A 15,576-nucleotide genomic window follows, 5' to 3' on the forward strand; every position below is an offset into this window, starting at 1 on the left:
GGCTCTCTGCTCAGTGGGGAGCCTGCTTCCCCCTCTCTCTCTGCCTGCCTCTCTGCCTGCCTCTCTGCCTCTTCGCGATCTCTGTCTGTCAAATAAATAAATAAATCTTAAAAAGAAAAGAAAAGAAAAAGGTATTGGAGGAATGAATACTCATATTCCTGGTGATAGACTACCTGTGGTTGTGACGTTGTGGTCAGACACGTTGGTCCAAGCACTACAAAGTCTGGTAGCACAGAAAGTAAGGAGAAACCCTCCACAAGGTGATTGATTATAGGGCTTGGTTGAAGGATTCACCTAGCCACACACTTTGGCCTGTGGTTAGTCCTGTGAGGAAGGTCTGTGTGGCATTCATTGCCCTCTAAGCTGAGAACCCGTGTCTCCCCCTTCGCCCCTACTGGGCATCTCTCCCCTCTGTTCTTCACTCAGGTTCCCTTGCTGTCATTAGCCCAAGATGGAGCCAGGGTGTGTGGAGGAGAATCTGAAACCTCAGGGATGCCAAGGAGCCAGGATCATGGGCAAAAGTGGCAGCCCGCTTGGTGAGGAGATTTACCCCACTCCTCCCTGCCTTGGTCACCTCTGTCAGTCAGAACAAAACGGATACGTTTTAGAAAACGTCACCCTAGCAGGAATGGTAAAGGTTTAAGGTGATGGTATGTACAGAGATTAAAATACCAAGCTACAAAGGAGAGATTTTGAAAGGTCAAAGGGCCAAAAACATGGCCATAGACTCTGAACCTGGCAATCTTGCTGGGAAATAGACAAGAGACCCTGTAAGCTTTGGGTTCAGCCTTTCTTTCTGCATCAAATAAAGTGCTCTACTGACCTCAGATGCTGATATTTTACAAGTCTGCTTCCAAATCTGTGGGCTGGTTGAAGGAGCCCCAAAGGGCATCTGAATGGAAAACCATGTACCGGGGGCTGAGGCGAGGCCCTCCTGGTGCCACAGTGCCCACCGCCCAAATGTGTAGGAACTGGAGGTGCTCAGTGCCGGTCTAGCCAAGTATTGTGACTTCTGTCAGCACAAACATACCAGGGTTGTAGCAAGCACAGGGCTGCCACCATAGGTCTTTGCCTAAGTACCGATGTCACTCACGGACCCGGGTTTTACATTCTTCTCTATGTGTGTCACCAGAGGTGAGCACTCTGTGGGGTTGCCGTCCCTGTGTGGCCGACATTCCTTCCAGTTCCACAGTTAGTGACCAGAGTGGCTCCGGAAGCAGCGACACCTGGAGAAGCTGGAAGTTAGTTCATGGTCACTAGAGAACCTGTCAGCCATCATAGCAGTTTTGTGACAAAACTCAAATCTGACTTCTGCTCCTGGCCAAAATGGAGTAACAAGAAACCTCACCCGAGATAACTTAAAATTAGGACAAAAACATGAAGCTGCATTTTTCAAACCTTCGGTGTGAAGTAGCACAGGACATTGATCCCTGGGCAGGGGTTTGGAGGTGGGTCCAAGGTGAGCCCTGAGACTGGTCTCACACACAGCCCGAGGCCGTTCTTGTCCATGCTGCAACTCAGGGAGGGGATCCCGCCAGAGCCCTGGTTCCCTGAGTTGAAAATCCCTTGGGATTCCAGGGAGGTGAGACTTTGCAGAGCATAGAGAAGGAGAGCTGCCCTGGAGAAGCCTTCCAGAAACCTCAGGTCTTCAGCTGAGTCCTGATTATTAGCATGTCTGTGTGAGTGAACTTCATGCCACTGCAGGAGGAACTACTGTAAAGGACAAAAGGGAAAATCCCGGGCTTAGAAAAGGCTGGCCAGAGTCTGGGGGCCTGCCAATCAGATGGGGGACCTGCACTTCGCAGGGCATCAGGCAGAGTGTTCAAAAGGGCCCTGGCACAGCAAGGGAAACAGTCCCCCCTCTGCCTCAGACTAATGGCTGTTCTCATCCTTTTTTTTTTTTTAATTAATTTATTTATTTGACACAGATCACAAATAGGCAGAGAGGCAGACAGAGAGAAGGAAGGGAAGCAGACTCCCTGCTGAGCAGAGAGCCAGATGTGGGGCTCGATCCCCAGGACCCTGGGATCATGACCTGAGCCAAAGGCGGAGGCTTTAACCCACTGAGCCACGCAGGCACCCCTGCTCTGGTCCTTTTTAACAAGACTGAACAGCAAGCATCTCTGAAGGACCAAACCGTGTGCCATTGTGTGACCGACCGTGTTCCAGAGCACCCAGCAGGTGGTTGGGAGTGTGGCGAAAACTTAGCAGGCACACAAAGGTACAGGAATAGTCCATAAAGATTGCGTTCATATAATAATAGTGTACTTCGGGGTGTGTAACAAGTAGAATTAAAATGTATGAGAGATAAGCATAAGGGAGGAAGGAGAAAATGTGTGCACATACTGTTGTAAGGTTCTTTGCTATGAAGTGGAATAGTGTCACTGGAAGACAAGATGTAGTCAGTTGAAGATGCATGCCTGAAGCCCTAAGATAACCACTGAGCAAAAAAAGTTACAGCAAATAAGGCAATAAAAGAGATCAAATGGAATAATAAAAATAATCCAAAACATATGTATATAAATCTCATTAAGTCTAAGTTGGTTAAATGCCACAGTGAGAAAGCCTGTGATTGCCAGGGTAGATTTTTTAAATTTATTTATTTATTTATTTGACAGAGAGCACAAGCAGGGCGAGTGGCAGACAGAAGGTGAGGGAGAAGCAGGCTTCCCATCGAGCAGGGATCCTGACCTGAGCTGAAGGCAGGTGCTTAACCAACTGAGCCACCCAGGCCCCCCCAGATTAGACGTTTTAAAAAGCACAACCCAACTATTTGCTGCCTGTGAGAAACTCGTGGTAAATATAAAGATGCAGATGGGTTAAAATTAAAAGGATGGGAAAATTTGTATCAGGTAACACTAATCGAAAGAAAAACGGAGTGTCTATATTAACATAAGATGAAATAGGTAAGATAGAGAAGCAGATTGCCAACATGAAGAGAGCTGCTGTGTAATGGTGCAGGGGTCTGTTCTTCACGAAGACAAAATAATCTCAAACCTTTATACACTGACTGATACAGCTTCCAAACAGCATAAAGGACCAAGTGGAACTACGAGGATAAACCTACAGTCATCATCTCCAATTTCTGCTCTCCCGTCTCAGGTACTGATTTTAAAAATAGATTGTAGGTGAAAACACTGAGATGGGATGCCTGAGTGGCTCAGTCGGTTGGGCAGCCGACTCGTGATTTCAGCTCAGCTCATAATCTGAGGGTTGTGAGATCAAGCCCCATGCTATGCTCCATGCTGAGATAGAGTCTGCTTGAGATTCTTTCTCTCTCTCTCCATCTGCCCTTCCGTTCTGCTTGCACACTCTCTCCCTGTCTCTCTCTAAAAAAGCCCAAAAACAGAAATGATGAGATACCACTACACATCTATTAGAATGGCCAAAACCAAAAATACTGACAACACCAAATGCCAAGAAGGATGTGGAGCAGCAGGAGCTCCCATTCATGGCTGGAGGGAACGCAGACTGGCCTACAGCCGCTTTGGAAGATAGTGTGGCAGTTTCTTAGAAACCAAACACACTCTTGCCATGTATCCCAGCATTCATGCTCCTTAATATTTACCCAAGGGAGTTGAAAACACACCAAGTCTTGCACACTGATGTTCACAGCACACTTGGAAGCAGCCAAGATGTTCAGTAGGTGGATGAGTAAACAGTGGTCCGTCCATGCAAGGGAAAAGAAATGGGCCACTAGGCCATGAAAAGACACGGAAGCAATAAATGCCCATCACTAAGTGAAAGAAGCCAGTCTGAAAAGGCTAATACTGTAATATTCCAACTCCATCACATTCTGGAAAAGGCAACACTGTAGAGACAGTAAAAAGATCAGTTGCTGCCAGAGATTGGTCCCGGGTGGTGGTGGTGGGGGGGGGATGGTGGAGTGAGTAGATGAAGCTCAGGGGATTATTTAGGGCAGTGAGAATCCTGTAATGATGGATACCTATCATTTCACATTTGTCCAAATCCATAGACTATATACCACCAAGAGTGAACCGTAGTGTAAATTACGGACTTGGTGCTAGTGACGTGTCAATGTAGTTTTGTCAGTTGTAACTTGCTGTGAACCTAAACCTGATAATTGTCATGTCTAACTTACCACCAACACCATGTTTAATTTTGAAATATAATGTTTTCCCCTTAAGTTCGGGAGCAATGAAAGGCTGCCTGGTCTCACCACTTCTAGTCAACATTTTATTGGATGTTCTAGTCAGTATAGCAATGTAAGACCGAGAAACAAAATGCATCCAGACTGGAATAGAAATTGATGTATATAAAATCCATATACAAAAATCAAGATTTCTATATGCTAACAGCAATAAGAAAGTTGTTAAAAATGCAACACCGCTTATAAAGGCAAAAAATAGTGGAATATTTAAAGATACTTCTGACAAAAGATGTACAAGATTGTGTCCCTGCAAACTATGAAGTATTGCTGAGGTAAATGGAAAAAGAACTACGTAGGGGGTACGTACAGTGGGTATAGGTCAGATGACTCAGGTTTAAATTCTCAGTTCTGTGAAGTTAATCTATAGATTTGTCACAAAGCTGGTCAAAATGCCAGCAGGAGTTTGCGTTTTCTACAAATGGAATCATGTGTATATCCTTTCGCATAAGACTTCTTTATTCAACATAATTATTTTGAGATTCACCCACTGTTGTTGCTATGTGGTGCTCCACTGTCTGGACATATCACAATCCGCTTATCCGCTAACGTGCTGCCAGACATTTGGATAGCTCCCGCTTTTTGTCTAGCACAAAGCAAGCTGCCATGAACATGCACACGTAAGTCTGTGTGCGGACATGCGTTTTCATTTCTCTTGGGCGACCAGCAGCAGAACGGCTGGATAAATGGTAGGTGGACACTGAGCTTCTGTAGAAACTGCCAGACCACTTTCCAGAAGTGTATGTGTGGTTTTGCACTACCAACAACATTGTCCGAGAACTCGAGGCACTCCGCAAACTGGTCAGCACTTGCCGTGGCCCGTCTTTCCAATTTCAGCCACTCCACTTGATGGGTACTGCTAGCTCACGGAGGTTTTCATCTGCGTTTCCCTGATGACTCATGATTTTGAACTCCTCTCACTGCTTATTTGCCATTTCTGTATCATCTTAGGTGATGTGTGTTCAAAACTTTGGGCTGCTAAAAACTGTTTTCTTTTCGTGATTGAATTTAAGACTTCTTTATTCTTGATACAAGTCCTTTCTTGACTATGTTACTTTGCAAACATCTTTCCCGGTATGTGGCATTTTTCTATTGTTAACAGTGTCTCCTGAAGAGAAAAAGCTTCCAATTTTGATAAAGTCCAGTTGAAAAAAAAAATTATTGCTGTACTTAAGTAGTCTTTGTTCATTCCAAGGTCACCAGAATTTTTCCCTTTGTTTTCTTCTACAAGTTTTACATTTCCTGCTCTTAGAGTCATCTACGATCGATTTTCTGTGTTGTGCATGACTACACACTTATTCCAGTCCCACGTGCTGAAAAGATCACCCTTCCTACATTAGATCACTCTGGCATCACTGCTGAAAACCAGCTGCCCGTGCGGGTTTGGGCTCCTTCTGCAGCCTCTATTCTGTCCCACTGATAACGTGTCCGTCTCAACACCAGCGTCACACCGGCCTTACTCCCCCACCTTTACAGTAAGTGTTGACAGCGGTAGTACTAGTCCTCCAGACTTGTCCCTCTCTCTTCCAGAGTCGCTTTGGCTATTCTAAGCTCTTTACATTTCCATAGAAATTTTAGAATCACTTTGCCATTAAAAAAAAAAAAAAAAAAAAAGGCCTGCTGGCATTTTGACCAGCTTTGTGACAAATCTATAGATTAACTTCACAGAACTGAGAATTTAAACCTGAGTCATCTGACCTATACCCACTGTACGTACCCCCTACGTAGATCTTTTTCCATTTACCTCAGCAATACTTCATAGTTTTCAGGGACACAATCGTCTATGTCTTTTGTCAGAAGTATCAGTGGTTGCCTCAAGGAGGGGACGGGGTTTGGGAAGTCTGGTATGTGTAGATTATCAAGGGTCATGGGGGAGTTTTGGGGGATAATGGGTGTATTCATTTTTCTGGATTATGGTTATGGTTTTACAGTTACACTAAATTAGAGCTCTCGAATTTTCAACTGTCCTCACCACTATATTTGGGTTGGGTCAGGGTAAGATGGTGGCTGTTTAGAACCACACATCTAAGTCACATCATGAATAGAACCTCACTGGTGTGAACCTCTTAGCAGTGTTGTATGGTCTCACACTTTCCTCAGAGGTAGAGTCCTCTCACGGGGGACCTCGGGGAGCAGGCTCTGGGGTTGACAGCTTAGACCACTGGTCAGGAAATTGGAGACTGGGGGCCAAATGGAGTCACCTGCTGCTTATTTTGAAATACAGCCTATAAGCTAAAGGCTATTCTAAATGGTTAAGAAAACCATTCTTAAATGGCTTTAAGATTTAAAAGAATTCATGACAGATCATATGAACTTAAAATTTCAGTACTCATGGGGCGCCTGGGTGGCTTAGTGGGTTAAACCCTCTGCCTTCGGCTCAGGTCATGATCCCAGGGTCCTGGGATCGAACCCCACATGGGGCTCTCTGCTCAGCAGGGTACCTGCTTCCCCTCCTTTCTCTCCCTGCCTGCCTCTCTGCCTACTTGTGATCTCTATCAGATGAATAAATAAAATCTTAAAAAAAAAATTTCAGTGCTCATACATAACGTTTTCTTGGAGCAGCCATGCTCATTTTCCTGTGTACTACTTTTGGTGACTTTTCTCCTAAAGGGCGTTGTTGGGTGGTTTCAACAGATGTTAACACATGGCCTGCAAAAGCTAAATACTTTGCAGGCCAAGTTTGCCAGCCCACCACTGAAAGCCATGCTTCTCAGCCAGGGACAGTTTTGCCCCCCAGGGACTTAGTGGTGTCTGGACTTTTCACCAGTCACCATTGGGAGGGGCGCTCCCGACTCCCCATGTGTGTGGGGTCCTGGGTGCTGCTGGATATCTTAAAGAGCCCAGGACCGCCCACCGAGACAAGGGACTGGCAGGCCCACCACGTCAGATCTGTCTAGATGGAGAAACCCTGGTTTATTTATTTATTTTTTAAAAGATTTTATTTGAGAGTGAGAGAGAATACAGAGCAAGACAGAGAACTGTGGGGAGGAGCAGAGGGATAGGGAGAAACAGACTCCACACTGAGTGCAAAGCCTATGTGGGCCTCGATCTCACAACCCTGAGATTATGACCTGAGCTGAAATCAAGGATCGGCTGCTCAACTGACTGAGCCACCCAGACGCCCCAAGAGAATCCCTGGTTTAGAGGAACAGCTACAGAGGTTTTTAGTAACAAAGTCGCATACTGCTTATGGCAAAATCTAATAATTACAGCTAGGTGGGGTCTTTTAGTGATAACTTTTGAACAAACCGTTTCTATACACTGGTCTCTTTCCCAAGGTTTTCTCTTAACTTTTAGATGCTGTTTTCTTTTGCTCTGTTTCCAAGTCTCATCTGTTCCTGTGGCCAGAACTGAGTGTTCCTTGATGGATGATCCTGCTTCCAGATTGTATTCTGTTGTGCTCAAGTGAAGTTTTGTTTGTTAGCAACCTTGGTCATTTATAATGGTGCTCCACTGTGTACCGCTCAGACTTGGAGCGAGCCCTTCAAGTCTCCTCCTTCCTGGTACTGGCAGACTCTATCTTTGATGCTCAGGAAGGTCCATCAGCAAGGTCTTCCTTAGGGTGGGCTCTAGTTCAAAGATACAGGTAGTGGGGGCACCTGGCTGGTTCATTCAGAAGAATATGCAACTCTTGATCTCAGGGTCATGAGTTCAAACCCCATGTTGGGGCAGAGATTACTTAAATAAGTAAACTTAAAAAGAAAATAAAACTAAATTAAGAAATAAAGGTAGAAGCCATGTTTACATATGCCTTCTCTCTCCAGAGTTTTCTAATCTTTTTTGTCAGTGGTTCTTAAGGTGTTTAAATTTGTAAAAGTAGTATATATGTTTTAAAAACTCAAAATGATGCATAGGTTTCTAAGGCAGAAAAGGTAAATTGCCTTAACCATAACTCATAGTTTGGTGCACAGATAGGCATACTTTTTTTCTTCAAGGTTCAAAAGGTAAATATTTTAGGCTTTGAGATCTAACAGTCTCTGTTGAAACTACTCACTTTGCTGTTATAGCCCAAAGTAGCTCCCGGTGGTAGTAAGTAAACAGATGCACATGACTATGTTCCAGTGGTACTTTGTTTAAAAAAACAGAATATGGGGCGCCTGGGTGGCTCAGGGGGTTAAAGCCTCTGCCTTCAGCTTAGGTCATGGTCCCAGGGTCCTGGGATCAAGGCCCGCATGGGCCTCTCTGCTCAGCAGGGAGCCTGCTTCCTCCTCTCTCTGCCTGCCTCTCTGCCTACTTGTGATCTCTGTCTAATAAATAAATTAATTAAAAAAAAAAGATTCTCCCTCTCCATCTCTCTCTGCCCCTCCCTACCCTCTCTGTCTCTCTCTCAAATTAATAAATAAATCTGTATTATTAAAAAAAAAAAAACAGAATATGGCCTACGGGCCCTAGTTTTCCACCCTCTAGTTCAATTTCATGACCCCTCTATACATACGTGAACATATATATATTGAAACAAATAGAATTGTTCACTATATCTTATACTACTACCTATTTTCCTTTCACTCATTAACAAATGGTGGGCATATATGTCAATATAAATTAATCCATCCCATTTGTCCACTCTGTTTTCATTCCATAGTTATTTAACAATTTGGTGATGAATATTTAAATTCTTTGCTAGTTTTTCACTATTATAAGTACTCTTGTGCATATATTTTTGAAAGTATTTTTGGAAGTATTTCCAAAGAATATTTTGGAAGTATTTTGGAAGTATTTAGTAATTTTATAACTAAATTAAAATTTAGTTTTAATTTTCAGGGGTTTTTTGTTTTTTTTTTAATTTGGTAGAGATCACAAGTAGGCAGAGAGATAGAGGGGGAAGCAGGCTCCCCACTAAGCAGAGAGCCTGATGTGGGGCTCCATCCCAGGACCTTGAGATCATGGACCTGAGCTGAAGGCAGAACCACCCAGGTGTCCCTTGATTTTCAGTTTAAAAATAATATAATAATAGAGTCTCCTTTGTTTTTGAACTATATTATCCCTTGGGTTTATTATGGGATGTTGTTTAATATTTATAAGTCATTTGGTAATGTTTAATAATATATTTCAGGGCTACATTATAGGTATATTCAAATCTAGAATTGTTATATCTTTCTAGTGCTGTTATCATTAGGTACTTTTATATCTCTAGTAGTGCTTTTTGTCATAAGATCTACTTTAGTAATATGGGTGCTTCCTTTTGGTATACATCTGCTTGATATAATTTTTGCATCATTTTACTGTCATCTTACTATAATCTTGTATTTTAATATACTTTACATTAGCATATGGAGTTTTTTTAATGCAATCTGACAATCTTTGTCTTTTAACTGAAACATTTAGTCTATTTCTATTTAATGTAATACTTGACATGTTTAGGTTTAAATCTATTTTCTGACAGTTTGCTTTCTATTTGTCCTGCCTGTTCTGTGGTATGTTTGTTTTTCCTTTCTTTTTTTTACTTGTTTTTTAAAATTGATTAGTGAGTTTTCATTGTTCTGTTACTAATTTACACTTTTTACTATTATAATTTACACTATTTATTACTTATTACATCTCAACTTATCAAGTCTTAATATAAATATAAATTAGTACCTTTCGCTCTTCCTGGACAATGCAAGGGACAACTTCACCTCCAGTCGCCTGATCCCAGCACAGGTGCTGTGTCCATCATATTAATTCTTTATATATGTTAAGTCCTCAGAAGACGATGGTGTTGATTTTCATTTAGGTCAGGCTCTCTCAACCTTAGCACTATTAACGTTTGGGTTAAGTAATTCTTTTTTTGTGGAGGGCTGGTCTTTGTATACTTAGTGGGATCCCTGGCCTCTATTCCTTAGATGCAACCAGCACCTTCCCCTTGATAATGACAAGCAAAAATGCCTTCACACCTTACCAGATGAGGGATGAAGGGGATCATCCTGCCCCAGCTGAGAACCAGTGCTTTCAAATCACCTAATCATTTATCCTTTCATGTCTGCTCATTCTGTCGCACAGTGTCAGTCTCCTGTCAGGGTTATGTTCTTTCTGATTAAAGAACACTTTTTAGTAATTGCTTTAATGCAGGACTATGGGGGCCAGTTCTTTTTTTGTATGTATCTGAGAAGATTTATATATTATGTCTTTCTGAAAGAAAGTATTTGCTAGACATGGAATTGTAGGTTGACAAGTTTTTTGTTTCATCATTTTGAAGATTTCATTCCAATATCTTCTTGTTTCCTTAGTTTTGATTGAATAGTCATCTGCCAACCTGATTATTTCTCCTTTAAAAGTAACCTTTTTTTCTGGCTGCTTTGGAGATATTGTCTTTGGCTTTGGTTTCCAGCTGTTTTGCTCTATTATACAGAGGTAGGATTTTCTTGTTTTTATCCTCTTTGGGACTTCAGCATTTCTTCAATCTATGGCCTCATGTTCCTTAAATTTGGAGATTCGTCAGCTCTTATTTTTTTTTTTTTTTTTTTTTTTTTTTTTTAAAAGATTTTATTTATTTATTTGACAGAGAGAGATCACAAGCAGGCAGAGAGGTAGGCAGAGAGAGAGAGAGGAGGAAGCAGGCTCCCTGCTGAGCAGAGAGCCCGATGCGGGGCTCGATCCCAGGACCCTAAGATCATGACCTGAGCCGAAGGCAGAGGTTTAACCCACTGAGCCACCCAGGCACCCCTCGTCAGCTCTTATATTTCCACCTAATACTTTCCCACTTCTGTCCTGTTTCTGTCCAAAGCCACACCTGCAGGGGTGATGGCCTTTTTACTGTGTCTGCACTCTCTCGTCATCTTCACTCCTGTCACTCCATGAATTATGCTGGTCATTTTTTCAACCTCTATCCCAGTTCATTATCTCTTCAACAACAAATCTGTCCATTGACTCTCTTGATTCTGTTATTGTGGGTTTTAGTGTTTTCAGTGAGTTCCTCTCATTGTTTCTAATTCTCTACTGAAAGTTTCAGTCTTGTACTTTTTGAACACGTTAATCACATTTTTCTTAAACTCTGTGTCTGAAGACTGCTGTTTTCTGGGCCCTATTTCTATTTTCTGTTACTTCCCTGGGGCAGTAGCCACGTTGTTCTGTTTCTTCAAATGCTTCATGATTTTTGATTAAGCACCAGATGTTGTATAATGAAAATTAGGAAAATACTTTGAAGCCTTGGGTGATATATCCTTTATCCCAGAACGAGTTAGATCTGCTTCGATCATGATGTTAAGCACTACCAGTTATAGACTGAGTGATCTGAAGCTGAGCCTCACTGTCCCTAATTACCAATTACACTGAGCCCCAAACCAAAGCCTGAGGACTTCGCCACATCACCTTCCCTTCACACTGCTGCTGATGTGGCCCTGTTCCTAGATGGCTTTTTGTTTTGTTTTGTTTCATTTTGTTTGTTTTTAAAGATTTCATTTATTTATTTGACAGAGACAGAACCTGCAGGGGAGGGGGTTGGAGAAGAGTAGGACAGAGAGAATCTCAAACAGACTCCCAGCTGAGTGCAGAGCCTGACGTGGGGCTCGATCCAACACCCCTGAGATCAGGACCTGAGCTGAAATCAAGAGTTGGATGCTCAACCCACTGAGCCATCCAGGCATCCCAGTTCCTAGAGTTTTATTTCTCTCTTGCCTCCTGAGACTGTTTTAAAGCTACAAAGAAATTCTCCGCTGCCTCTTCTGGACACTCCTTCCAGAAGCCTTCAGAAAAAAAGCTGTTCAAACCTATTTGGTTTCAATTCTATCCCAAATACTAGTCTTGCTCTTTTCCTCTAATCTGTTCTCAGCATCTGCTGCTCTGGAGTGCTTTGTTTGCATTATCAGAACCAGGAGTTCCCTCGAATTACTTTTATTTCCTGCTGAAATATATCGCCTTTCTCTAAAGGAATGTTTTGGGTTTTAAATTTTTTGAAATCTTACATCAGAAAATATAACTGTTTAGTTGAAAATAGAATAATGATTTCAAAATTGTTTTCCTCCCAAACCTTAGCTGTTGTCCGTTTGCTGGTGTTAATGCTGCGAAGTCTTAAATGTGATCTCATCTCTTTGTAAGAAGTCTTTTTTCCCTCTTTGTGTGGAAGTTGTTTTCGTATTTTCAACTCATCTCTAATAGTCAGAAGTTTTACTATGAAGCACAGGCTTGTTTTCGTTTTGTTTTGTTTTCATTTTTTTAATTTATCCTTGGGATCTTTTAGCCTAATGAAGATTTGATTTCCCACAGAAGCGCTCCCTCACTTAATGTCTTTTTCAGTCGCTTCCTGGTCTCTAAGGGGCTGGTCCCAGGGTCTGGGTGGCCAGGAACCACTCCCGGTCTTATCTCCTAGTGCAGCTGTGCATTCACTGGGTCTTTGTTTGTGCGAGATCTCCCATTCCTTCTAGGGTATGGTGAGAGGAGAGGGTGGGCCATCACCTTGGTGTTCTCTTGAATGTCACTAGATCTTTTTAACTTTGTCCGCCCACGTCCTCCCCCCTTGGGCAGTTAGACTCGGACCAAGCTCAGACGCATCACCTGCTCACTTCAGCTCCGTGGACAGCAGCCCTTGAGGCATCGTCCGTGCCTGCGAACCTCCACGTGCAAGCTTTTGTTCAGTATATGTGCTCATTAATTACTGTCTCTTCAAAACCCCTGCTGGAGGTCATTGAAATGAAACTACAAATTTATGTCATCTACTTCAGTTTTAGTAGAACTAACAGGCAAAGGGTGTGAGAGGAGCAAATCCCTCAGCCGACAGGCAGTTGACATTATAAAAGTCGATTCAGAGAGCCAGCAGATGGGTTGGCAAGGAGCCGCAATGGCAGCAGGGGAAGCAGTGTGAGAAGCTGGGCTGCGAGCCGGAGGGGAGCAGCATGTGCCAAGTGGCGGGGACGTGGGCTCTGATGGAGAGCGTCGCAGCTGCACTTGGCGTGCAGCGAGTTCACGGAAATTGTCTTGCGTTGACGGCCATCTTTGCAGACTCCCCATCCTGAAATGGGGGAGAGTTATGAGGAGCCCAGCCCTGGATGGGGGCCTGGCCCTGGATGAGGTCTCAGACGGCCATGGTCCCAGGGCCTTGTCTGGGCTCTCCCTCCCCCAGTGACACCCTGGAGGTATCTCTCCCTTAGGCTTTCTCTGCACCCCCCCATCCCCCTTACCCCCCCCCCGCCAAAATTGGCTCGCCTTTACTTATCCAGAAACCTAAATATACATGTCAAAAATAAAATGACAGAGCTATCTTAATTTTAACAAAGTCAGAATCTAAATGTTTAAATAATTTTTAACGAAATGGCCTCTCAGTACTAACTTTATAATTTGATGCCTAGGCCTTTGTTATTTTCAGTGATATATAGAACTTTGCATTACATTTAATATTTACTTTAATAAGCAACTCTGCAATTGAGTAAATGTATTTCTAGAGGTAAAATTTTATGGTACTCTAATCCCAGTAGATATTATTTTGATCAAGTAAATTTTTCTTTCTAGCACTTCCTGTTTTATCCCAACATTAAATACCATCTGTAAGTCTTGGTTAACTTACTGTTTTTCTCCATTTAAAGTTTTTCATCAACTGTCTTAAGTAAGTTTTTAAAACATTAAATTGAGAATTTTAAACTTCTGCACAAAGCCATGGAACGTCTCTTGTCCCTTTTAACTTAACAGGCTTAAAAATGAAAAACAATTTTAATACTTCATGTTCTTTTAGGTCTTAAAAATAGAGAATGTAATTTTCAAACCAACTTATACTTCTATTGAGCATGTAATTCTATTTAAACATATAAGAATATATTTAATCCTAAATCCGTAAAAGTTCAAAATACTTGGGAAGTATTCATCCTGAAAAAAACAAGTAAACAGCATAATGCACACTTTAAACTTTTAAAATCTATTAGTAAGAGGTAATTTCCTTAAGTGTTAAACACATTTGCCACATAAAACACCCAAATATTAAAACCATTCCACATGCTTTAGTAGAAACTTAAAATTTAAAACTTTTTTACCTGAAATTCTAAACTAAGTAGGTTTTGCTTGGTGTCATTTAAGTCTCCAGCTGAAAATGAAACAAAACCAGAGCTTTCTTTAAAACAAAGAGGATTGTTGAGAAATGTTAGCTGACTTCTTAGTAAAATCTGAAATAACTGCTTCCCTTGGGGATAAATGCCTTTCAGATCTTTGTGCAGAACAGCCAAGAGAGTAACCAGGGAAGATGGTTACCAAGGGAAATATTTTTTCTAAATCACGGGAGAAGCAGAAAGCAAAGGCAGGCGAAGGCATCAGGAAGGCGGGAGCTAGAAGCTCAGAAGAGGCTTATTAAGAAGTGTGTCATTTCCATAGACTGTTTGCATTAAAAAAGACCTTAAAGTTCACACCACTCGACTTGGTCCCCCTTGAGCTCTACCAGATTATAGAGACGCCCTTGTTGCCATGTTGAGGACTGCATTCCTGGGATGCCTTTAGTGGGGTTAACTGGCTTGTTTCTCCCCCTGCTCCCCCCAGTCTGCAGGCAGTGTTAACAAAGCAAAGAGCTGTTACATATTCATGTCACTGAAATTATGTAACTTCGAACCTTGAAGCAATAACAAGAAAATGTGTGTAGGAACTTAGAGCCTCCTGATTATGATTACTCTGGAGAATTTTCTGTCTACTTTGGCCTCAGTTTTTTGTTATTTTTTTTGTTTTGTTTTGTTTTGTTTTAATCTACAGATGAGCAAGTCAGAGAGCAGAGTTCCACCACTGCTTACTGGGGACCTTGCATGAGTTACTGTTGTTTCTGATTAAAGTTTATTCTTCTGTTCAACTGGGATGACAATACTTATCTTTCAAATTTTTGTGCAAATAAAATGAATAACGTATGTAAAATGCCTGTCTTAGAGTAGGTAATTATATAATGACTATTTTAAAAATTCTTACTATTCTACTTCAGGTGTCCAAATTTTCTGACAGGAGACACATTTTTGTTGTTCCAGAATCTTAAAATGACCTGGGTAGACCAAATCAAGATGATCGACTAGCATATGGGCCATCCAAATTCCTAAAATGACAGAAACTGTATTTGTTGGGAGTTATTGTTTTGGTTTTATTTCTAACACTTTACTGAAAAATAATTAGTACTATTAGAAGAAAGAAATTTTGAGAAATTCTTTAATGATTAAAGGCATGTAGACTTTGACAGACAACACCACAGTCCAAAGACATTTGGGAGAGGTTAGCTCGTGGGTATTCCAGGTTTAGAAATTATAAATGCTGGTAACAGTGAGGTTTGTTAGAGACTGCACGTAGGAGTAGCAGGTCAGGGGGGCGCCTGAGTGGCTCAGTTGGTTAAGCATCTACCTTCCTCTCGGGTCATGATCGTGGGGTCCTGGGAACGAGTTCTGCGTCGGACTCCATACTCGAGGGGTGTGTGCTTTTTCCTCTGTCTCTGCCCCTCACCCACTCGTTCTCTCTCTCTCTCAAATAAATAAAATCTTAAGAAA

The 15,576-nt window shown here is 42.0% G+C and overlaps 2 protein-coding genes across 4 annotated transcripts in view; one reads left to right on the forward strand and one right to left on the reverse strand.

Moving 5' to 3' along the window:
• ECM2 (extracellular matrix protein 2) overlaps window positions 1-14,210 on the reverse strand; it is a 33,398-nt gene extending 19,188 nt beyond the window's left edge. For both annotated transcript variants that reach the window (XM_046022245.1, XM_046022244.1), the window contains exon 1: window positions 14,104-14,210. The gene's annotated coding sequence lies outside the window, so the exon portion shown is untranslated. The remainder of the gene's footprint in view (window positions 1-14,103) is intronic.
• Window positions 1-15,576, forward strand: part of LOC123952776 (centromere protein P) — a 240,106-nt gene that overhangs the window by 187,081 nt on the left and 37,449 nt on the right. The gene's annotated exons all lie outside the window — the stretch shown is intronic.

Source organism: Meles meles, chromosome 11 (genome assembly GCF_922984935.1).
Source record: "Meles meles chromosome 11, mMelMel3.1 paternal haplotype, whole genome shotgun sequence".
NCBI classification, from domain to species: domain Eukaryota; kingdom Metazoa; phylum Chordata; class Mammalia; order Carnivora; family Mustelidae; genus Meles; species Meles meles.